This window comes from Artemia sp. Qi Xiang Cuo, unplaced genomic scaffold, assembly GCF_049724085.1.
Source record: "Artemia sp. Qi Xiang Cuo unplaced genomic scaffold, ASM4972408v1 HiC_scaffold_3025, whole genome shotgun sequence".
Taxonomy (NCBI): domain Eukaryota; kingdom Metazoa; phylum Arthropoda; class Branchiopoda; order Anostraca; family Artemiidae; genus Artemia; species Artemia sp. Qi Xiang Cuo.
The window spans coordinates 1,134,011-1,159,983 of NW_028300420.1; positions in this window are offsets into that span (position 1 = coordinate 1,134,011).

The following is a 25,973-nucleotide window of genomic DNA, read 5'->3' on the forward strand; positions in this document are numbered from 1 at the left end:
GACACACAGGCAAAAAGAGTGAGAGAGACAAAAACATATACAAATACGTAGATTCAGTCACACAAACCGAGAAAGACACTCACTGGAATAAGACACACAGACAAAAAGAGTGAGAGAGACAAAAACACAATTTAATATGTAGTTTCAGAGGCAAAAACCAAGAAAGACACTCACTGGAATAAGCAAACACCCACCCAGACACACTGGCAAAAATAGTGAGAGAGACAAAAACACATACAAATACGTAGATTCAGACACACAATCCGAGAAAAACATGCATTGGAATAAGCAAACACCCACCCAGACACACAGGCAAAAAGAGTGAGAGAGACAAAAACAAATACAAATAAGTAGATTCAGACACACAAACAGAGAAAGACATGCATTGGATTTAGCAAACAGCCGCCCAAACACAGAGGCAAAAAGAGTGAGAGAGACAAAAATACATACAAATATGTAGATTCAGACATACAAACCGAGAAACACATGCATTGGAATAAGCAAACACCCGCCGAGACACACAGGCAAAAAGAGTGAGAGAGACAAAAACCCATACAAATACGTAGAATCAGACACACAATCCGAGAAAGACATGCATTGGAGTAAACATACAACCGCCCAGACACACAGGCAAAAGGAGTGATAGAGACAAAAACACATACAAATACGTATATTCAGACACACAAACCGAGAAAGACATACATTGAAATAAGCAAACACCCACCCTTACACACAGGCAAAAAGAGTGAGAGAGACAAAAACAAATACAAATACGTAGATTCAGTCAAACAAACCGAGAGAGACATGCATTGGAATAAGCAAACACCCGCCCAGACACACAGGCAAAAAGAGTGAGAGAGACAAAAACACATACAAATACGTAGATTCAGACACACAAACCGAGAAAGACAGGCATTGGAATAAGCAATCACACGCCCAGACAAACAGGCAAAAAGAGTGATAGAGACAAAAACACATACAAATACGTAGATTCAGACACACTAACCGAGAAATACATGCATTGGGATAAGCAAACACCCGCCCGGACATACAGGCAAAAAGAGTGAGAGAGACAAAAACACATACAAATACGTAGATTCAGACACAAAACTGAGAAAGACATGCATTGGAATAAGCAAACACCCACCCAGATACAAAGACAAAAAGAGTGAGAGAGACAAAACACACACAAATACGTAGATTCAGACACAAAAACTGTGAAAGACACTCATTGGAATAAGCAAATACCCACCCCGACCCACTGGCAAAAAGAGTGAGAGAGACAAAAACACATACAAATAGGTCGAGTCAGACGCACAAACCGAGAAAAATATGCATTGGAATAAGCAAACACCCACCCAGACACACAGGTAAAAAGAGTGAGAGAGACAAAAACGAATACAAATACGTAGATTCAGACACACAAACCGACAGAGAAATGCATTGGAATAGACAAATACCCGCCCAGACACGCCGGCAAAAAAGAGTGAGAGAGACAAAAACACATACAAATACGTAGATTCAGTCACACAAACCGAGAAAGACATGGATTGGAATTAGCAAACACCCGCCCAGACACACATGCCAAAAGAATAAGAAAGACAAAAACACATACAAATACATGAATTTAGACGCACAAACTCAGAAAGACACACAGTAAAATAAGCAAACACCCGCCCAGACAATTAAGCAAAAAAGAATAAGAAAGGCAAAAGAGCATACAAATACGTAGATTCAGACATAATAACCGATAAAGACATGCATTGGAATAAACAAACAACCGCCCAGACACACAGGCAAAAAGAGTGAGAGAGACAAAAACACATAAAAATAAGTAGATTCAGACAAACAAACAGATAAATACATACATTTTAATAAGAAAAAACCAACCCAGACATACATGCAAAAAGAGTGAGAGAGACAAAAACACATACAAATACGTAGATTCAGACAAACAAACCGAGAAAGACATGCATTGGAATAAGCAAACACCAGCCCAGACACACAGGCAAAAAGAGTGAGAGAGACAAAAACACATACAAATACGTAGATTCAGTCACACAAACTGAGAAAGACATGCATTGGAATAAGCTAACATCCACCCAGAGACACAGGCAAAAAGAGTGAGAGAGACAAAAACAAATACAAATACGTAGATTCAAACACACAAACCGAGAAATACATGCATTGGAATAAGCAAACACCCGCCCAGACACACAGGAAAAAAGACTGAGAGAGACAAAACACACACAAATACGTAGATTCAGACACATAAACCGAGAAAGACTTGCATTGGATTAAACAAACACCCGCCCAGACACACAGGCAAAAATAGAGTGAGAGATAAAAAACACATACAAATACGTATATTCAGACACACAAACCGAGAAAGACATGCATTGAAATAAGCAAACACACGCCCAGGCACACAGGCAAAAAGAGTGATAGAGACAAAAACACATACAAATACGTATTTTCAGAAACACAAAACGAGAAAGACATGCATTGAAATAAGCAAACATCCGCCCAGACACACAGGCAAAAAGAGTGATAGAGACAAAAACACATACAAATACGTAGATTCAGTCACACAAACTGAGAAAGACATGCATTGGAATAAGCAAACATCCACCCAGACACACAGGCAAAAAGAGTGATAGAGACAAAAACACATACAAATCCGTATTTTCAGACACACAAACCGAGAAAGACATGCATTGAAATAAGCAAACATCCGCCCAGACACACAGGCAAAAAGAGTGATAGAGACAAAAACACATACAAATACGTAGATTCAGTCACACAAACTGAGAAAGACATGCATTGGAATAAGCAAACATCCACCCAGACACACAGTCAAAAAGAGTGAGAGAGATAAAAACACATTTAAATACGTAGATTTAGACACACAAACCGAGAAAGACATGCATTGGAATAAGCAAACACCCGCCCAGACACACAGGCAAAAAGAGTGAGAGATACAAAAACACATACAAATACGTACATTCAGACACACAAACCGAGAAAGACATGCAATAGAATAAACAAACAACCACCCAAACACACAGGCAAAAAGAGTAGACACACAAACCGAGAAAGACATGCATTGGAATAAGCAAACACCTGCCCAGACAGACAGGCAAAAAGAGTGAGAGAGACAAAAACACATACAAATACGTATAAATCAGATACACAAACCGAGAAAGACATACATTGGAATAAGCAAACACCCGCCCACACACACAGGCAAAAAGAGTGAGAGAGACAAAAACACATATAAATACGTAGATTCAGTCGCAAAAACCGAGAAAGACATGCATTGAAATAAACAAACACCCACCCAGCCACATAGGCAAAAAGAGTGAGAGAGACAAAAACACATCCAAATTCGTAGCTTCAGACACACAAACCGAGAAACACATGCATTGGAATAAGAAAACACCCACCCAGAATCATAGGCAAAAAGAGTGAGAGAGACGAAAACACATACAAATACGAAATTCAGACACACAAACCGAGAAAGATATGCATTGGAATAAGCAAACACCCGCCCAGACACACAGGTAAAAAGAGTTAGAGAGACAAAAACAAATACAAATACGTAGATTCAAACACACAAACCGAGAAAGACCTGCATTGGAATAAACAAATACCCGCCCAGACACACAGGCAAAAAAGAGTGATAGAGACAAAAAAACACATAAAAATACGTAGATTCAGTCACACAAACCGAGAAAGACATGTATTGGAATAAGCAAACACCCGCCGAGACACACAATCAAAAAGAGTGAGAGAGACAAAAACACATACAAATATGTAGATTCAGACACACAAACTGAGAAAGACATGCATTGGAATAAGCAAACACCCACCCAGACACACAGGCAAAAAAGAGTGAGGGAGACAATAACACATACAAATACGTAGATTCAGACATACTAACCGATAAAGACATACATTGGAATAAAGAAACAACCGACCAGACACACAGGCAAAAAGAGCGAGAGAGACAAAAACACATACAAATACGTATATTCAGACACACAAACTGAGAAAGACATACATTGGAATAAGAAAACACCCGCCAGTTGTTACAGCCAAAAAGAGTGAGAGAGACAAAAACACATACAAATACGTAGATTCAGTCAAACAAACCGACAAAGACATGCGTTGGAATAAGCAAACACCCGCCCAGACACACAGGCAAAAAGAGTGAGAGAAACAAAAACACATACAAATACGTAGATTCAGACACACAAACCGAGAAAGATATGCATTGGAATAAGCAAACACCCGCCCAGTCACATAGGCAAAAAGAGTGAGAGAGACAAAAACACATACAAATAGGTAGATTCATACACACAAACCGAAAAAGATATGCATTGGAATAAGAAACCACCCACCCAGACACACAGGTAAAAAGAGTGAGAGAGACAAAAACAAATACAAATACGTAGATTCAGACACAAAAACCGAGAAAGACATGCATTGGAATAAACAAACACCCGCCCAGAAACACAGGCAAAAAGAGTGAGAGAGACAAAAAATCCTAAAAACACGTAGATTCAATCACACAAGCCGAGAAAGACAAGCATTGGAATAAGCAAATAACCGCCCAGACACACAGGTAAAACGAGCGAGAGAGACAAAAACACATACAAATACGTAGATTCAGACACACAAACTGAAAAAGACATGCATTGGAATAAGCAAACGCCCTACCAGACACACAGGCAAAAAGAGTGAGAGAGACAAAAACACATAAAAATACGTAGATTCAGATACACAAACCAATAAAGACACTCATTGGAATAAGCAAACACCCACCCAGAGAGACTGGCAAAAAGAGTGAGAGAGACAAAAACACATACAAATACGTAGATTCAGTCACACAAATAGAGAAAGACATGCATTGGAATAATCAAACACCCGCCCAGACACACAGGCAAAAAGAGTGAGATAGACAAAAAAACATCCAAATACGTAGATTCAGACACAAAAACCGGGAAAGACAAGCATTGGAATAAGCAAACACCCGCCAAGATACACAGGCAAAAAGAGTGAGAGAGGCACAAACACATACAAATACGTAGATTCAGACACACAAACCGAGAAAGACATACATAACCCGCCGAATTATAACCCGCGAATAATATATTCGAATAATAACCCGCCGAGACATACAGGCAAAAAGAGTGAGAGAGACAAAACACTAGGTTACGTGCACGAACGTAATCTAGTCTAAATTAACCTTAAAATTGAAATTATGTCTCCCTCACTATGTATGCACCACCGCAGGGTGGACCGTTGTGGTGGGCACGGCCACTGTGTTGAGCAGCGGCACAGGCCATGGACTGTGTGTCTGGGATCCGTGTTTCCATGTTCCAGTGCCTATCTTTGTATGCTTGTATATCGGAATCTATGTATTTGTATATGTTTTTGTATCTCTCACTCTCTTTGCCTATGTGTCTGGGTAGGTTTTTGCATGTCAAAGTGCCTGTCCTTGTCGGTTAAATGTCTAAATCTATATATTTGTATGTCTTTTTGTCTCTCTCTCACTCTCTTTGCCTATGTTTCTGGGCAGGTGTTTGCTTATTCCAATGCATGTCTTTCTCGGTTTGTGTTTCTGAATATACGTATTTGCATGTTTTTTTTGTCTCTCTTACTCTTTTTGCCTGTGTGTCTGGGTGGGTGTTTGCTTATTCCAATGCATGGGCTTCTCGGTTTGTGTGTCTGAATCTACGTATTTGTATGTGTTTTGTCTCTTTCACTCTTTTTGCCTCTGTGTCTGTGTGGGTGTTTGCTTATTCCAATGCATGTCTTTCTCGGTCTGTGTGTCTGAATCTACGTATTTGTAGGTGTTTTTGTCTCTCTCCCTCATTTTGCCTGTGTGTCTGGGCAGGTGTTTGCTTATTCCAATGCATGTCTTTCTCGGTTTGTGTTACTGAATCTACCTATTTGTACGTGTTTTTGTCTCTCTCACTCTTTTTGCCAGTGTGTCTGGGCGGGTGTTTGCTTATTCAAATGCATGTCTTTGTCGGTTTTTGTGTCTGAATCTATGTATTTGTACGTGTTTTTGTCTCTGTCACTCTTTTTACCTGTTTGTCTGGGCGGATTTTTGCTTATTCCAATGCATGTCTTTCTCGGTTTGTGTGTCTGAATCTACGTATTTGTATGTGTTTTTGTCTCTTTCACTCTTTTTGCCTGTGTGTCTGGGCGGGTGTTTGTTTATTCTAATGCATGTCTTTTTCGGTTAGTGTTTCTGAATCTTCGTATTTGTATGTGTTTTTTTCTCTTTCACTATTTTTACCTGTGTGTCTGGGTGGGTGTTTGCTTATTCCAATGCATGTCTTTCTCGGTTTGTGTGTCTGAATCTACGTATTTGTATGTTTTTTTTGTCTCTCTCACTCTTTTTTCCTGTGTGTCTGGGCGGGTATTTGTATATTTCAATGCCTGACTATCTAGGTTTGTCCGTCAGAATATTCTAATTTGTAGGTTGTTGTAGCTCTCACTATTTTTGACTGTGTGTCTGGACGGGTATTTGATTATTCCAATTAATGTCTTTCTTTTTTTGTGTGTCTGAATCTAGGTATTTGTATGTGTTTTGTCTCTCTCAGTCTTTTTGTCTGTGTGTCTGGGCGGGTGTTCGCTTATTCCAATGCATGTCTTTCTTGGTTTGTGTGTCTGAGTCTACGAATTTTGTATGTGTTTTTGTCTCTCTCACTCTTTTTGCCTGTGTGTCTGGGCAGGTGTTTGCTTATTCGAATGCATGTCTTTCTCGGTTTGCGTGTCTGAATCTACGTATTTGTATGTGTTTTTGTCTCTCTCACTCATTTTGCCTGTGTGTCTGGGTGGGTGTTTGCTTATTCCAATGTATGTCTTTCTCGGTTTGTGTGTCCGAATCTTTGTATTTGTATGTGTTTTTGTCTCTCTCACTCTTTGTGCCTGTGTGTCTGGGTGGGTGTTTGCTTATTCCAATGCATTTGTTTCTCAGTTTGTATGTCTGAATCTACGTATTTGTATCTGTTTTTGTCTCTCTCACTCTTTTTGCCTGTGTTTCTGGGCTGGTATTTGCATATTCAAATGCATATCTTTCTCGGTTTTGTGAATGAATATACGTATTTGTATCTGTTCTTGTCTCTCTCACTCTTTTTGTTTGTGTCTCTGGGCGGGTGTTTGCTTATTTCAATGCTTGTCTTTCTCGGTTTTTTGTCTTAATCTACGTATTTGTATAGTTTTTTGTCTCTCTCACTCTTTTTGCCTGTGTGTCTGGGCGGGTGTTTGCTTATTCTAATGTATGTCTTTCTCGGTTTGTGTGTCTGAATCTACGTGTTTGTATGTGTTTTTGTCCCTCTCACTCTTTTTGCCTTTGTGTCTGGGCGGGTGTTTGCATATTCCAATGCCTGTCTTTCTCGGTTTAATGTCTGAATCTACATATTTGTATGTTTTTTTTTCTCTCTCATTCTTTTTGCTTTTATATGTTAGCGGTTGTTTGTTAAATTCAGTGCATGGCTGTCTCGGTTTGTATGTCTGAATCTACGTTTTTGTATATGTTTATGTATCTCTCAATTATTTGGCCTTTGATTATTGACAGGTTTTTTCTTATTACGATGCATGCCATTATAGATTTGTGCGTCTGAATCTACATATTTGTATGAGTTATTGTCTCTCTCACTCTTTTGACATGTGTGTCTGGGCGGGTGTTAGCTTATCCCAATGCATGTATTTCTCGGTTTGTGTGTCTGAGTCTACCTATTTGTATGTTTTTTTTTTGTGTCTCACCCTTTTTGCCTGTGTGTCTGGATGGGTGCTTGCTTATTCCAATGCATGTCTTACTCGGTGTGTATGTCTGAATCTACTTATTTGTATGTGTTTTTGTCTCTCTCACTCTTTTTGCCTGTGTGCCTGGGTGGGTGTTTGCTTAATCCAATGCATGTCTGTTTCGGTTTGTGTGACTGAATCTACGTATTTGTATGTGTTTTTGTCTCTCCCAGTCTTTTTATCTGTGTGTCTGGGCTGGTGTTTGCTTATTCCAATGCATGTCTTTCTTGGCTTGTGTGTCTGATTATACGTATTTGTATGTGTTTTTGTCTCTCTCACTCTATTTGCCTGTGTGTCTGGGCGGGTGTTTATTTATTCCAATGCATGTCTTTCTCGGTTTGTGTGTCTGAATATACGTATTTGTATGTGTTTTTCTCTCTCTCACTCTTTTTGCCTGTGTGTCTGGGTGGGCGATTGATTATTCCAATGCATGTCTTTCGTGGTTTGTGTGTCTGAATCTACGCATTCGTATGTGTTTTTGTCTCTCTCACTCTTTTTGCCTGTGTGTCTAGGTGGGTGTTGGCTTATTCCAATGCATGTCTTTTTCGGTTTGTTTGTCTGAATCTACGTTTTTGTATGTGTTTTTTTCTCTCTCACTCTTTTTGCCTGTGTGTCTGGGTGGGTGTTTGATTATTCCAATGCATGTCTTTCTCTGTTTGTTTGTCTGAATCTACATATTTGTATGCGTTTTTGTCTCTCTCACTCTTTTTACCTGTGTGTCTGGGTGGGTGTTTGATTATTCCAATGCATGTCTTTCTCGGTTTGTGTGTCTGAGTCTACGTATTTGTATTTGTTTTTGTCTCTCTCACTCTTTTAAACTGTGTGCCTGGTGGGTGTTTGCTTATTCCAATGCATGTCTTTCCCGGTTTGTGGGTCTGAATCTATGTATTTGTATGTGTTTTTGTCTCTATCACGCTTTTTACCTGTGTGTCTGGGCGGTTGTTCGCTTATTCCAATGCATGTCTTTCTGGGTTTGTGTGTCTGAATTTACGCATTTGTATGTGTTTTTGTCTCTCTCAGTCTTTTTGCCTGTGTTTCTGGCCGGGTGTTTGCTTATTCCAATGCATGTCTTTGTCGGTTTGTGTGACTGAATCTATGTATTTGTATGTGTTTTTGTCTCTCTAGCTCTTTTTGCCTGTGTTTCTGGGCGGGTGTTTGCTTATTCCAATGTATGTCTTTCTCGGTTTGTATGACTGAATATACGTATTTGTATGTATTTTTGTCACTCTCACTCTTTTTGCCTGTGTGTGTGGGCTGGTGTTTGCTTATTCCAAGTCATGTCTTTCTCGGTTTGTGTGTCTGAATCTACGTATTTGTATGTGTTTTTGTCTCTCTCACTCTTTTTGCCTGTGTGTCTGGGTGGGTGTTTGCTTATTCCAATTTATATCTTTCTCGGTTTTTGTGTCTGAATCTATTAATTTGTATGTGTTTTTGTCTCTCTCACTCTTTTTGCGTTTGTGTCTGGGTGGGTGTTTGCTTATTCCAATGAATTTGTTTCTCAGTTTGTATGTCTGAATCTACGTATTTTTATGTGTTTTTGTCTCTCTTACTCTTTTTGCCTGTGTACATGGGCGGGTGTTTGCTTACTCCAATGCATGTCTTTCTTTTTTCTGTGTGTCTGAGTCTACGTGTTTGTATGTGTTTTTGTCTCTCTCTCTCTTTTTGCCTGTGTTTTCTGGGCGGGTGTTTGCATATTCCAATGCATGTATTTCCCGGTTTGTGTATATGTATTTACGTATTTGTATGTGTTTTTGTCTCTTTCAATCTTTTTGCCTGTGTGTCTTGGCGGTTCTTGGCTTATTCCCATGCTTGTTTGTCTCGGTTTGTGTGTCTGAATCCACATTTGTATGTGTTTTTTTGTAGCTCTCACTAGCTGGATCTGTGTGTCTGGACGTGAATTTTCATAGTTTATTTATTTTCCTTAACTTTTTGAATATGAGTATAGACGTTATTGTGGTTTTTGTTGACTCTCTCACTCTTTTTGCCTGTGAGTGGTTGCATGTGGGTGCCTAATCCAATGCATGTCTTTCTCGGTTTGTATGTTTAAATATACATATTTGTATGTGTTTTTGTTTCTCTCACTCTTTTTGCCAGTGTGCCTGGGCGGGTCTTTGCTTATTCCAATGCATGTCTGTCTCGGTTTGTGTGACTGAATCTACGTATTTGTATGTGTTTTTGTCTCTCTCACTCCTTTTGCCTGTGTGTTTGGGCTGGTGTTTGCTTATTCCAATGCATGTCTTTCTTAGCCTTTGTGTCTGAATCTACGTATTTTTATGTGTTTTTGTCTCCCTCACTCTTTTTGCCCGTGTTTCTGGGTGGGTGTTTACTTGTTCAAGTGCCTGTGTTTCTCGGTGTGCGTTTATGAATTTGCGCATTTGTGAGTTCTTTTATCTCTCTCACTCTTGTTTCCTTTGTGTTTGGACGGGTGTTTGCTTTTACAGATGCAAGTCTTCCTCAATATTCTTGTCTGAATCTAAGTAGTTGTATCTCTCATTGTTTTTGCCTGTGTGTCTGGGTGGGTGTTTGCTTATTCCAAAGCATGTCTTTCTCGGTTTGTGTGTCTGAAGCTACATATTTGTTTGTATTTTTGTCTCTCTCACTCTTTTTGACTATGTGTCTAGGTGGGTGTTTGCTTATTTCAATGCATGTCTTTCTCGGTTTGTGAGTTTGAATCTACGTATTTGTATGTGTTTTTGTATCTCTCACTCTTTTAAACTGTGTGCCTGGGTGGGTGTTTGCTTATTCCAATGCATGTTTTTCTCGGTTTGTGTGTCTGAATCCATGTATTTGTATGTGTTTTTGTCTCTCTCACGTTTTTTAACTGTGTGTCTGGGCGGTTGTTTGCTTATTACAATGCATGTCTTTCTGGGTTTGTGTGTCTGAATTTACGTATTTGTATGTGTTTTTGTATCTCTCCGTCTTTTTACCTGTGTGTCTGGGCGGGTGTTTGTTTATTCCAATGCATGTGTTTGTCGGTTTGTGTGACTGAAGCTATGTATTTGTATGTGTTTTCGTCGTTCTCACTCTTTTTGTCTGATTGCTTGAGCGGTTGCTTGCTTAGTCCAGTCCATGTCGTTCTCGGTTTGCGTTTCTGAGTCTACTTATTTTAATCTGTTTTGACTCTCTCATCCTTTTTTGCCTGTGTGTCTGTGCGGACGCTCGCTGATTCCAATGCATGTTCTTCTCGGTTTGTTTGACTGTATCTATATATTTATATGTGTTTTTGTATCTTTCACTCTTTTTGCCTGTGTGTCTCGGCGGGTGTTTGCTTATTCCAATGCATGTCTTTCTCGGTTTGTGCTACTGAATATACCTATTTGTACGTGTTTTTGTCTCTCTCACTCTTTTTCCCAGTGTGTCTGGGCGGGTACTTGCTTATTCCAATGCATGTCTTTCTCGGTTTTTGTGTCTGAATCTATGTATTTGTACGTGTTTTTGTCTCTGTCACTCTTTTTACCTGTTTGTCTGGGCGGATGTTTGCTTATTCCAATGCATGTCTTTTTCGGTTAGTGTGTCTGAATCTTCGTATTTGTATGTGTTTTGTCTCTTTCACTATTTTTGCCTGTGTGTTTGGGTGGGTCTTTGCTTATTCCAATGCATTTCTTTCGCGGTTTGTGGATCTGAATCTATGTATTTGTATATGTTTTTGTCTCTCTCACTCTTTTTACCTGTGTGTCTGGGCGAGTGTTTGCTTATTCCGATTCATGTCTTTCTCAGTTTTTCTGACTGAATCTACGTATTTGTATGTGTTTTTGTCTCTCTCACTCGTTTTGCCTGTGTGTCTGGACGGGTGTTTGCTTATTCCAATGCATGTCTTTCTTTGTTTGTGTGTCTGAATCTAGGTATTTGTATGTGTTTTGTCTCTCTCAGTCTTTTTTTCTGTGTGTCTGGGCGGGTGTTCGCTTATTCCAATGCATGTATTTCTTGGTTTGTGTGTCTGAGTTTACGAATTTTCTATGTGTTTTTTTCTCTCTCACTCTTTTTGCCTCTGTGTCTGGGCAGGTGTTTCCTTATTCCAATGCATGTCTTTCTCGGTATGTGTGTCTGAATCTACGTATTTGTATGTGTTTTTGTCTTTCTCACTCTTTTTGGCTGTGTGTTTGGGTGGGTGTTTGCTTATTCCAATGTATGTCTTTCTCGGTTTGTGTGTCTGAATCTACGTATTTGTATGTGTTTTTGTCTCTCTCACTCTTTTTGCCTGTGTGTCTGGGTGGGTGTTTGCTTATTCGTATGCATTTGTTTCTCAGTTTGTATGTCTGAATCTACGTATTTGTATGTTTTTTTGTCTCTTTCATTCTTTTTGTCTGTGTATATGGGCGGGTGTTTGCTTATTCCAATGCATGTGTTTCTTTGTTTTTGTGTCTGAATCTACGTGTTTGTATGTGTTTTTGTCTCTCTCTCTCTTTTTGCCTGTGTGTCTGGGCGGCAGTTTGCATATTCCAATGCATGTCTTTCTCGGTTTGTGTGTCTGAATCTACGTATTTATATGTTTTTATGTCTGTCTCACTCTTTTTGCCTGTGCGTCAGGGCGGGTGTTTGCTAATTCCAAATGCCTGTCTTTCTCGGTTTGTGTGTCTGAATCTACGTATTTGTATGTGTTTTTGTCTCTCTCACTCTTTTTGCCTTTGTCTGGGCGGGTGTTTGCATATTCCAATGCATGTCTTTCTCGGTTTGTGTGTCTGAATCTACATATTTGTATGTGTTTTTGTCTCTCTCACTCTATTTGCCTGTGTGTTTGGGCAGGTGTTTGCTTATTCCACTACACGTTTGTCTCGGTTTGTGTGACTGAATCTAGGTATTTGTATGTGTATTTGTATCTCTCATTCTTTTTACATGTGTGTCTGGGCGGGTGTTTGCTTATACCAATTCATGTCTTTCTCGGTTTGTCCGACTGAATCTACGTATTTGTATGTGTTTTTGTCTCTCTCACTCTTTTTGCCTGTGTGTCTGGTCGGGTGTTTGCTTATTCCAATGCATGTCTTTCTTTGTTTGTGTGTCTGAATCTAGGTATTTGTATGTGTTTTGTCTCTCTCAGTCTTTTTGCCTGTGTGTCTGGGCGGGTGTTCGCTTATTCCAATGCATGTCTTTCTTAGTTTGTGTGTCTGAGTCTACGAATTTTCTATGTGTTTTTGTCTCTCTCCCTAATTTTGCCTGTGTGTCTGGGCGGGGGTTTGTTTATTCCAATGCATGTCTTTCTCGGTTTGTGCGTCTGAATCTACGTATTTGTATGTGTTTTTGTCTCTCTCACTCATTTTGCCTGTGTTTCTTGGTGGGTGTTTTCTTATTCCAATGTATGTCTTTCTCGGTTTGTGTGTCTGAATCTATGTATTTGCATGTGTTTTTGTCTCTCTCACTCTTTGTGCCTGTATGTCTGGGTGGGTGTTTGCTTATTCCAATGCATTTGTTTCTCGGTTTGTATGTCTGAATCTACGTATTTGTATGTTTTTTTGTCTCTCTCACTCTTTTTGTCTGTGTATATGGGCGGGTGTTTGCTTATTCCAGTGCATGTCTTTCTCGGTATGTGTCTCTGAATCTACGTATTTGTATGTTTTTTTGTCTCTCTCACTCATTTTGCCTGTGTGTCTGGGTGGGTGTTTGCTTATTCCAATTTATGTCTTTCTCATTTTTTGTGTCTGAATCTATGTATTTGTATGTGTTTTTGTCTCTCTCACTCTTTGTGCGTTTGTGTCTGGGTGGGTGTTTGCTTATTCCAATGCATTTGTTTCTCAGTTTGTGTGTCTGAATCTACGTATTTGTATGTTTTTTTGTCTCTCTCATTCTTTTTGTCTGTGTATATGGGCGGGTGTTTGCTTATTCCAAGGCATGTCTTTCTTTGTTTGTGTGTCTGAATCTACGTGTTTGTATGTGTTTTTGTCTCTCTCTCTCTCTTTTTGCCTGTGTGTCTGGGCGGCTGTTTGCTTATTCCAATGCCTATATTTCACGGTTTGTGTGTCTGAATCTAGGTTTTTGTATGTTCTTATGTCTCTCTCATTCTTATTAATTGTGTGTCAGGTCGGATCTTTGCTTTTTCCAATGTATGTCTTTCTCGGCTTTTATGTCAGAATCTACTTTTTTTAATGTGTTTTTGTATCTCTCTCTTTGTTTGCAAGTGTTTTTGGGCGGGTGTTTGCATATTCAAAAGCATGTCTTTCTCGGTTTGTGTGTCTGAATCTACTTATTTGTATGTGTTTTAGTCTCTCTCAGTCTTTTGGCCTGTGTGTCTGGGCGTGTGTTTGCTTATTCCAATGCACGTCTGTCTAGGTTTGTTTGTCTGAATCTACGTATTTGTATGTTTTTTTTGTCTCTCTCACTCGTTTTGCTTGTGTGTCTGGGCGGTTGCTTGCTTATTCCAAGTGCATGTCTTTCTCTGTTTGTGTGTCTGAATCTATGTATTTGTATGTGTTTTTGTCTCTCTCACTCTTTTTGCCTGTGTGTCTGGTCGGGTGTTTGCTTATTCCAATGCATGTCTTTCTTTGTTTGTGTGTCTGAATCTAGGTATTTGTATGTGTTTTGTCTCTCTCACTCTTTTTGCCTGTGTGTCTGGGCGGGTGTTCGCTTATTCCAATGCATGTCTTTCTTGGTTTGTGTGTCTGAATCTACGAATTTTCTATGTGTTTTTGTCTCTCTACCTCTTTTTGCCAGTGTGTCTGGGCAGTTGTTTTCTTATTCCATTGCATGTCTTATTCGGTTTGTGCGTCTGAATATACGTCTTTGTCTGTTTATTTGTCTCTCTCACTCATTTTGCCTGTGTGTCTGGGCTGGTGTTTGCTTATTACAATGTATGTCTTTCTCGGTTTGTGTGTCTGAATCTACTTATTTGTATGTTTTTTTGTGTCTCTCACTCTTTGTGCCTGTGTGTCTGGGTGGGTGTATGCTTATTCCAATGCATTTGTTTCTCAGTTTGTATGTCTGAATCTACGTATTTGTATGTTTTTTTGTCTCTCTCACTCTTTTTGTCTGTGTATATTGGCGGGTGTTTGCTTATTCCAATGCATGTCTTTCTCGGTTTTGTGTCTGAATGTACGTATTAGTATCTGTTTTTGTCTCTCTCACTCTTTTTGCCTGTGTGTCTGGGCGGGTGTTTGCTTATTTCAATGCATGTCTTTCTCGGTTTTGTGTCTGAATCTACGTATTTGTATCTGTTTTGGTCTCTCTCACTCTGTTTGCCTGTGTGTTTGGGCGGGCGTTTGCCCATTCCAATGCATGTCTTTCTCGGTTTGGGTGTCTGAATCTACGTTTTTGTATGTTTTTTGGTCTCTCTCACTCTGTTTGCCTGTGTGTCTGGGCGGGTGTTTGCATATTCCAATGCATGGGTTTCTCGGTTTTGTGTGTGAATCTACGTATTTGTATCTGTTTTTTGTCTCTCTCACTCTTTTTGCCTGTGTGTCTGGGCGGGTGTTTGCTTATTCCAATGCATGTCTTTCTCGGTTTGTGTGTCAGAATCTAAGTATTTGTATGTGTTTTTGTCTCACTCAATTTTTTTGCCAGAGTGTCTGGGCGGGTGTTTGCTTATTCCAATGCATGTCTTTCTCGGTTTGTGTGTCTGAATATACATATTTGTATGTTTTATTGTCTCTCTCATTCTTTTGGCCTGTGTGTCTGGGCGGGTTTTAGCTTATTCCAATGCATGTCTTTTTCGGTTTGTGTGTCTGAATCTACGTATTTGTATGTATTTTTTTTTTCTCACTCTTTTTGCCAGTTTGTCTGGATGGGTGCTTGCTTATTCCAATGCATGTCTTACTCGGTGTGTATGTCTGAATCTACTTATTTGTACGTGTTTTTGTCTCTCTCACTGTTTTTGCCTGTGTGCCTGGGCGGGTGTTTGCTAATTCCAATGCATGTCTGTCTCGGTTTGTGTGACTGAATCTACGTATTTGTATGTGTTATTGTCTCTCTCATTCTTTTGGCCTGTGTGTCTAGGCGGGTTTTAGCTTATTCCAATGCATGTCTTTCTCGGTTTGTGTGTCTGAATCTACGTATTTTTATGTATTTTTTTTTGTCTCACTCTTTTTGCCTGTTTGTCTGAATGGGTGCTTGCTTATTCCAATGCATGTCTTACTCGGTGTGTATGTCTGAATCTACTTATTTGTACGCGTTTTTGTCTCTCTCACTCTTTTTGCCTGTGTGTCTGGGCTGGTGTTTGCTTATTCCAATGCATGTCTTTCTTGGCTTGTGTGTCTGATTATACGTATTTGTATGTGTTTTTGTCTCTCTCAATCTATTTGCTTTTTTGTCTGGGCGGGTGTTTCTTTATTCCAATGCATGTCTTTCTCGGTTTGTGTGTCTGAATCTACGTATTTGTATGTGTATTTATCTCTCTCACTCTTTTTGCCTGTGTGTCTGGGTGGGCGCTTGCTTATTCCAATGCATGTCTTTCCTGGTTTGTGTGTCTGAATCTACGGATTCGTATGTGTTTTTGTCTCTCTCACTCTTTTTGCCTGTGTGTCTGGGTGGGTGTTTGCTTATTCCAATGCATGTCTTTCTCGGTTTGTGTGTCTGAATCTAAGTATTTGTATGTGTTTTTTTCTCTCTAACTCTTCTTGAATATTTGTATGAGTGGGTGTTTGCTTATTCCAATGCATGTATTTCCCGGTATATTTCACTGAATCTAAGTACTTGTATGTTCTTTTGTTTTTATCTCTATTATAACCTGTGTGGCTGGCTGGGTGTTTGCTTATTCAAATGCATTTCTTTCTCGGTATGTGTGACTGAATCTACGTATTTGTATGTGTTTTTGTCTCTCTCACTCTTTTAAACTGTGTGCCTGGGTGGGTGTTTGCTTATTCCAATGAATGTCTTTCTCGGTTTGTGTGTCTGAATCTACGTATTTGTATGTGTTTTTGTCTCTCTCACGCTTTTTGCCTGTGTGTCTGGGCGGTTGTTCGCTTATTCCAATGCATGTCTTTCTGGGTTTGTGTGTCTGAATTTACGTATTTGTATGTGTTTTTGTCTCTCTCAGTCTCTTTGCCTGTGTTTCTGGACGGGTGTTTGCTTATTCCAATGCATGTCTTTCTCGGTTTGTGTGACTGAATCTATGTATTTGTATGTGTTTTTGTCTCTCTAACTCTTTTTGCGTGTGTGTCTGGGCGGGTGTTTGCTTATTCCAATGCATCTCTTTCTCGGTTTGTGTGACTGAATCTACGTATTTGTATGTGTTTTTGTCACTCTCACTCTTTTTTCGTGTGTGTCTGGGCGGGTGTTTGCTTATTACAATGTATGTCTTTCTCGGTTTGGTTGACCAAATCTACGTATTTGTATGTGTTTTTGTCACTCTCACTCTTTTTGCCTGTGTGTGTGGGCGGGTGTTTGCTTATTCCAAGTCATGTCTTTCTCGGTTTTTATGTCTGAATCTACTTATTTGTCTGTGTTTTTGTCTCTCTCACTCTTTTTACGTTTGTGTCTGGGTGGGTGTTTGCTTATTCCAATGCATTTGTTTCTCAGTTTGTATGTCTGAATCTACGTATTTGTATGTGTTTTTGTCTCTCTCACTCTTTTTGCCTGTGTATATGGGCGGGTGTTTGCTTAATCCAATGCATGTCTTTCTTTTTTCTATGTGTCTGAGTCTACGTGTTTGTATGTGTTTTTGTCTCTCTCTCTATTTTTGCCTGTGTTTTCTGGGCGGGTGTTTGCATATTCCAATGCATTTGTCTCTTAGTTTGTGTGTCTGCATATACTTATTTGTATGTGTTTTTGACTCTCTCATTCTTTTTGCCTGTGTGTCTGGGCAGGTGTTTTTTTATACAAATGCGCACCTTTATCGTTTTGTGTGTCTGAATCTACTTATTTGTATGTATTTTTGTCTGTCTCACTCTTTTAGCCTGTGTGTCTGGGCGAGTGTTTACTTATTCCAATGCTTGTCTTTCTCGATATGTATGTCTGAATTTACTTATTTGTATGTATTTTTGTCTCTCTCTCACTCTATTTGCCTGTGTTACTGGGCGGGTGTTTGCTTATTGCAATGCATGTCTATCTCGGTTCATATGTCTGAATCTACGTATTTGTATGTGTTTTTGTCTCTCTCACTCCTTTTGCCTGTGTGTCTGGGCGGGTGTTTGCTTATTCTAATGCATGTTTTTCTTAGCTTTTGTCTCTGAATATACGTATTTGTATGTGTTTTTGTCTCCCTCACTCTCTTTGCCTGTGTGTCTGAGTGGGCGTTTGCTTATTCCAATGCATGTGTTTTCCGGTTTGTGTGTCTGAATCTACATATTCGTTTGTATTTTTGTCTCTCTCACTCTTTTTTCCTGTGTGTCTGGGCGGGTGTTTGCTTATTCCAATGCATGTCTTTCTCGGTTTGTGTGTCTGAATCTACGTATTTGTATTTGTTTTTGTCTCTCTCATTGTTTTTGCCTGTGTGTCTGGGTGGGTGTTTGCTTATTCCAAAGCATGTCTTTCTCGGTTTGTGTGTCTGAATCTACCTATTTGTATGTATTTTTGTCTCTCTCACTCTTTTTGCCTGTGTGTCTGGGCGGGTGTTTGCTTATTCCAATTCATGTCTTTCTCGGTTTGTATGTCTGAATATACGTATTTGTATGTGTTTTTGTCTCTCTCACTCTTTTTGCCTGTGTGTCTGGGTGGGTGTTTGCTTATTCCAATGTATGTCTTTCTCGGTTTTTGTGTCTGAATCTATTAATTTGTATGTGTATTTGTCTCTCTCACTCTTTTTGCATTTGTGTCTGGGTGGGTGTTTGCTTATTCCAATGCATTTTTTTCTCTGTTTGTATGTCTGAATCTACGTATTTGTATGTGTTTTGTCTCTCTCACTCTTTTTGCCTGTGCACATGGGCGGGTGTTTGCTTACTCCAATGCATGTCTTTCTTTTTTCTGTGTGTCTGAGTCTACGTGTTTGTATGTGTTTTTGTCTCTCTCTCTCTTTTTGCCTGTGTTTTCTGGGCGGGTGTTTGCATATTCCAATGCACTTCTATCTCGGTTTGTGAGTCTGAATCTACGAATTTGAATGTGATTATGACTATCTCACTCTTTTTTCCAATGTTTCTAGGATGGGTGTTTGCTTATTCAAATGCATTTGTTTCTTGATTTGTATGACTATATCTACGTATTTGAATGTGTTTTTGTCTCTCTCACTCTTTTGGCCTGTGTGTCTGGGCGGGTGTTTGCTTATTCCAATGCATGTCTTTCTCGGTTTGTGTGTCTGAATCTACGTATTTGTATGTGTTTTTGTGTGTTTCACTCTTTTTGCCTGTGTGTTTTGGTGGGTGTTTGCTTATTCCAATGCATGTCTTTCTCGGTTTGTGTCACTGAATCTACTTATTTGCATGTGTTTTTGTCTCTCTCACTCTTTTTGCCTGTGTGCCTGGGCGGGTGTTTGCTTATTCCAATGCATGTCTGTCTCGGTGTTTGTAACTGAATCTACATATTTGTATGTGTTTTTGTCTCTTTCACTCTTTTTGCCTGTGTGTCTGGGCGGGTGTTTGCTTATTCCAAAGCATGTGTTTCTTAGCTTGTGTCTCTGAATTAACGTATTTGTATGTGTTTTTGTCTCCCTCACTCTTTTTGCCTGTGTGTCTGGGTGGGCGTTTGCTTATTCCCATGCATGTGTTTCCCGGTTTGTGTGTCTGAATCTACCTATTAGTATGTGTTTTTGTCTCCCTCACTCTTGTTGCCTGTGTGTCTGGGTGGGTGTTTGCTTATTCCAATGCATGTCTTTCTCGGTTTGTGTGTCTGAATCTACGTATTTGTATGTATTTTTGTCTCTCTCATTCTTTTTGCCTGTGTGTCTGGGCGGATGTTTGCTTATTCCAAATGCATGTCTTTTTCGTTTTGTGTGTCTGAATCTACCTATTTGTATGTATTTTTGTCTTTCTCCCTCTTTCTGCCTGTGTGTCTAGGTGGATGATTGCTTATTCCAATGCATGTCTTTCTCGGTTTGTGCGTTTGAATCTACGTATTTGTATGTGTTTTTGTATCTCTCACTCTTTTTAACTGTGTGCCTGGGTGGGTGTTTGCTTATTCCAATGCATGTCTTTCTCGGTTTGTGTGTCTGAATCCATGTATTTGTATGTGTTTTTGTCTCTCTCACGTTTTTTACCTGTGTGTCTTGGCGGTTGTTCGCTTATTCCAATGCATGTCTTTCTGGGTTTGTGTGTCTGAATTTACGTGTTTGTATGTGTTTTTGTCTCTCTCAGTCTTTTTACCTGTGTGTCTGGGTGGGTGTTTGCTTATTCCAATGCATGTGTTTGTCGGTTTGTGTGACTGAAGCTATGTATTTGTATTTGTTTTTGTCGGTCTCACTCTTTTTGTCTGTGTGTCTGAGTGGGTGTTTGCTTATTACAATGCATGTCTTTTTCGGTTTGTGTGTCTGAATCTACGTATTTTTATGTGTTTTGTCTCTCTCACTCTTTTTGCATGTGTGTCTGGGTAGGTGTTTGCTTATTCCAATGCATGTCTTTCTCGGTCTTTGTTTGTCTGAATCTACGTATTTGTATGTGTTTTTTTCTCTTTCACTCTTTTTTCCTTTGTGTCTCGGCGGGTGTTTGCTTATTCCAATGCATGTCTTTCTGGGTTTGTGTGTCTGAATTTACGTGTTTGTATGTGTTTTTGTCTCTCTCAGTCTTTTTACCTGTGTGTCTGGATGGGTGTTTGCTTATTCCAATGCATGTCTTTGTCGGTTTGTGTGACTGAATCTATGTATTTGTATGTGTTTTCGTCGTTCTCACTCTTTTTTTCTGTGTGTCTGGGCGGGTATTTGCTTATTCCAATGCATGTCTTTCTCGGTTTTTGTGTCTGAATCTATGTATTTGTACGTGTTTTTGTCTCTGTCACTCTTTTTACCTGTTTGTCTGGGCGGATGTTTGCTTATTCCAATGCATGTCTTTTTCGGTTAGTGTGTCTGAATCTTCGTATTTGTATGTGTTTTTGTATTTTTCACTATTTTTGCCTGTGTGTTTGGGCGGGTGTTTGCTTATTCCAATGCATTTCTTTCACGGTTTGTGGATCTGAATCTATGTATTTGTATATCTTTTTTTCTCTCTCACTCTTTTTGCTTGTGTGTCTGGGTGGGTGTTTGCTTATTCCAATGCAAGTCTTTCTCGGTTTGTGTGTCTGAATCTACGTATTTGTATGTTTTTTTTTCTCTCTCAATCTATTTGCCTGTGTGTCTGAGTGGGTGTTTATTTATTCCAATGCATGTCTTTCCCGGTTTGTGTGTCTGAATCTACGCATTCGTATGTTTTTTTGTCACTCTCACTCTTTTTGCTTGTGTGTCTGGGTGGGTGCTTGCTTTTTCCAATGCATGCCTTTCTCAGTTTTTTTGTTTGAATCTAAGATTTTGAATGTGTTTTTGTCACTCTCACTCTTTTTACCTGTGTGTCTGGGCGGGTGTTTGCTTGCTCCAATGCATGTCTTTCTAGGTTTGTGTGTCTGAATCTACGTATTTGTATTTGTTTTTGTCTCTCTCACTCTTTTATACTGTGTGCCTGGGTGGGTGTTTGCTTATTCCAATGCATGTCTTTCTCGGTTTGTGTGTCTGAATCTATGTATTTGTATGTTTTTTTGTCTCTCTCACTCTTTTTACCTGTGTGTCTGGGCGGTTGTTTGCTTATTCCAATTCATGTCTTTCTCGGTTTTTCTGACTGAATCTACGTATTTGTATGTGTTTTTGTCTCTCTCACTCTTTTTGCCAGTGTGTCTGGACGGGTGTTTGCTTATTCCAATGCACGTCTTTCTTTGTTTGTGTGTCTTAATCTAGGTATTTGTATGTTTTTTGTCTCTCTATCTCTTTTTGCCTGTGTGTCTGGGCGGGTGTTAGCTTATTCCAATGAATGTCTTTCTAGGTTTGTGTGTCTGAGTCTACGAATTTTCTATATGTTTTTTTCTCTCTCACTCTTTTTGCCTCTGTGTCTGGGCAGGTATTTCCTTATTCCAATGAATGTCTTTCTCGGTATGTGTGTCTGAATCTACGTATTTGTATGTGTTTTTGTCTCTCTCACTCTTTTTGCCTGTGTGTCTGGGTGGGTGTTTGCTTATTCCAATGTATGTCTTTCTCGGTTTGTGTGTCTGAATCTATGTATTTGTATGCGTTTTTGTCTCTCTCACTCTTTGTGCGTGTGTGTCTGGGTGGGTGTTTGCTTATTCCAATGCATTTGTTTTTCAGTTTGTATGTCTGAATCTACGTATTTGTAAGTTTTTTTTGTCTCTCTCACTCTTTTTGTCTGTGTATATGGGCGGGTGTTTGCTTATTCCAATGCATGTCTTTATTTGTTTGTGTGTCTGAATCTACGTGTTTGTATGTGTTTTTGTCTCTCTCTCTCTTTTTGACTGTGTGTCTGGGCAGGAGTTTGCATATTCCCATGCATGTCTTTCTCGGTTTGTGTGTCTGAATCTACGTATTTGTATCTATTTTTGTCTCTCTCACTCTTTTTGACTGTGTGTCTGGGCGGGTGTTTGCTTATTCCAATGCATGTCTTTCTCGATTTGTTTGTCTGAATATACATATTTGTATGTGTTATAGTCTCTCTCAGTCTTTTGGCCTGTGTGTCTGGGCGGGTGTTTGCTTATTCCAATGCATGTCTTTCTCGGTTTGTGTGTCTGAATCTACGTATTTGTATGTATTTTTTTGTGTCTCACTCTTTTTACCTGTGTGTCTGGATGGGTGTTTGCTTATTCCAATACATGACTTTCTCGGTGTGTATGTCTGAATCTACTTATTTGTATGTGTTTTTGTATCTCTCACTCTTTTTGCCTGTGTGCCTGGGCGGGTGTTTGCTTATTCCAATGCATGTCTGTCTCGGTTTGTGTGACTGAATCTACGTATTTGTATGCGTTTTTGTCTCTCCCACTCTTTTTGCCTGTTTGTCTGGGCTGGTGTTTGCTTATTCCAATGCAAGGCTTCTTGGTTTGTGTGTCTGAATCTACGTATTTGTATGTGTTTTTGTCTCTCTCAATCTATTTGCCTGTGTGTCTGAGTGGGTGTTTATTTATTCCAATGCATGTCTTTCTCGGTTTGTGTGTCTGAATCTACACATTCGTATGTGTTTTTGTCTCTCTCACTCTTTTTGCCTGTGTGTCTAGGTGGGTGTTTGCTTATTCCAATGCATGACTTTCTCGGTTTTTGTGTCTGAATCTAAGTATTTGTATGTGTTTTTGTCTCTCTCACTCTTTTTGCCTGTTTGTCTGGGTGGGTGTTTGCTTGCTCCAATGCATGTCTTTCTAGGTTTGTGTGTCTGAATCTACGTATTTGTATGTGTTTTTGTCTCTCTCACTCTTTTAAACTGTGTGCCTGGGTGGGTGTTTGCTTATTCCAATGCATGTCTTTCTCGGTTTGTGTGTCTGAATCTATGTATTTGTATGTGTTTTTGTCTCTCTCAAGCTTTTTACCTGTGTGTCTGGGTGGTTGTTCGCTCATTCCAATGCATGTCTATCTGGGTTTGTGTGTCTGTTTTTACGTATTTGTATGCGTTTTTGTCTCTCTCAGTCTTTTTGTCTGTGTTTCTGAACGGGTGTTTGCTTATTCCAATACATGTCTTTGTCGGTTTGTGTGACTGAATCTATGTATTTGTATGCGTTTTGTCTCTCTAACTCTTTTTGCCTTTGTGTCTGGGTGGGTGTTTGCTTATTCCAATGCATGTCTTTCTCGGTTTGTGTGACTGAATCTACGTATTTGTATGTGTTTTTGTCACTCTCACTCTTTTTGCCTGTGTGTCTGGGTGGGTGTTTGCTTATTCCAATGCATGTCTTTCTAGGTTTGTGTGTCTGAATCTACGTTTTTGTATGTGTTTTTGTCTCTCTCACTCTTTTTGCCTGTGTGTCTGGGTGGGTGTTTGCTTATTCCAATGTATGTCTTTCTCGGTTTGTGTGTCTGAATCTATTAATTTATATGTGTTTTTGTCTCTCTCACTCTTTTTTGCCTGTGTGTCTGGGCGGGTGTTTGCTTATTCCAATGCATTTGTTTCTCAGTTTGTATGTCTGAATCTACGTATTTGTATGTGTTTTTGTCTCTCTTACTCTTTTTGCCTGTGTTTATGGGCGGGTGTTTGCTTACTCCAATGCATGTCTTTCTTTTTTCTGTGTGTCTGAGTCTACGTGTTTGTATGTGTTTTTGTCTCTCTCTCTATTTTTGCCTGTGTTTTCTGGGCGGGTGTTTGCATATTCCAATGCATTTCATTCTCAGTTTGTGTGTCTGAATCTACGTATTTGTATGTGTTTTTGTCTCTCTCACTCTTTTTGCCTGTGTGTCTGGACGGGTGTTTGCTTATTGCAATGCATGCCTTTCTCGGTTTGTATGTCTGAATATACATATTTTTATTTTTTTTTTATCTCTCACTCTTTTGGCCTGTGTGTCTGGGCGGGTGTTTGCTTATGCCAATGCATGTCTTTCTCGGTTTGTGTGTCTGAATCTACGTATTTGTATGTATTTTTTTGTGTCTCACTCTTTTTGCCTGTGTGTCTGGGTGGGTGTTTGCTTATTCAAATGCATGTCTTTCTCGGTGTATGTCTGAATCTACTTATTTGTATGTGTTTTTGTCTCTCTCACTTATTTTGCCTGTGTGCCTGGGCGGGTGTTTGCTTATTCCAATGCATGTCAGTCTCGGTTTTGTGTCACTGAATCTACGTATTTGTATGTGTTTTTGTCTCTCTCACTCCTTTTGCCTGTGTGTCTGGGCTGGTGTTTGCTTATTCCAATGCATGTGTTTCTTAGCTTTTGTCTCTGAATATACGTATTTGTATGTGTTTTTGTCTCCCTCACTCTCTTTGCCTGTGTGTCTGAGTGGGTGTTTGCTTATTCCAATGCATGTGTTTCACGGTTTGTGTGTCTGAATCTACTTATTCGTATGTGTTTTTGTCTCTCTCACTCTTTTTGCCTGTGTGTCTAGGCGGGTGTTTGCTTATTCCAATGCATGTCTTTCTCGGTTTGTGTGACTGAATCTACGTATTCGTATGTGTTTTTTTCTTTCTTACTCTTATTGCCTGTGTGTCTGGGTGGGTGTTTGCTTATTCCAAAGCATGTCTTTCTCGGTTTATGTGACTGAATGTGTTTTTGTCTCTCTCACTCTTTTTCCCTGTTTATCTTGGTGGGTGTTTGCTTATTCCAATGCATGTCTTTCTCGGTTTGTGCGTTTGAATCTACGTATTTGTATGTGTTTTTGTATCTCTCACTCTTTTAAACAGTGTGCCTGGGTGGGTGTTTGCTTATTCCAATGCATGTTTTTCTCGGTTTGTGTGTCTGAATCCATGTATTTGTATGTGTTTTTGTCTCTCTCACGTTTTTTACCTGTGTGTCTTGGCGGTTGTTCGCTTATTCCAATGCATGTCTTTCTGGGTTTGTGTGTCTGAATTTACGTATTTGTATGTGTTTTTTTCTCTCTCAGTCTTTTTACCTGTGTGTCTGGGTGGGTGTTTGCTTATTCCAATGCATGTCTTTGTCGGTTTGTGTGACTGAATCTATGTATTTGTATTTGTTTTCGTCGTTCTCAATCTTTTTTTCTGTGTGTTTGAGTGGGTGTTTGCTTATTCCAATGCATATCTTTTTCAGTTTGTGAGTCTGAATTTACTTATTTATATGTGTTTTTGTCTCTCTCACTCTTTTTGCCTGTGTGTGTGGGCGGGCGTTTGCTTATTCCAATGCATGTCTTTCTCGGTCTGTGTGTTTGAATCTACGTATTTGTAGGTGTTTTTGTCTCTTTCACTCTTTTTGCCTGTGTGTCTCGGCGGGTGTTTGCTTATTCCAATGCATGTCTTTCTCGGTTTGTGCTACTGAATATACCTATTTGTACGTGTTTTTGTCTCTCTCACTCTTTTCCCAGTGTGTCTGGGCGGGTATTTGCTTATTCCAATGCATGTCTTTCTCGGTTTTGTGTCTGAATCTATGTATTTGTACGTGTTTTTGTCTCTGTCACTCTTTTTACCTGTTTGTCTGGGCGGATGTTTGCTTATTCCAATGCATGTCTTTTTCGGTTAGTGTGTCTGAATCTTCGTATTTGTATGAGTTTTTGTCTCTTTCACTATTTTTGCCTGTGTGTTTGGGCGGGTGTTTGCTTATTCCAATGCATTTCTTTCGCGGTTTGTGTATCTGAATCTATGTATTTGTATATGTTTTTGTCTCTCTCACTCTTTTTACCTGTGTGTATGGGTGGGTGTTTGCTTATTCCAATGCAAGTCTTTCTCGGTTTGTGTGTCTGAATCTACGTATTTGT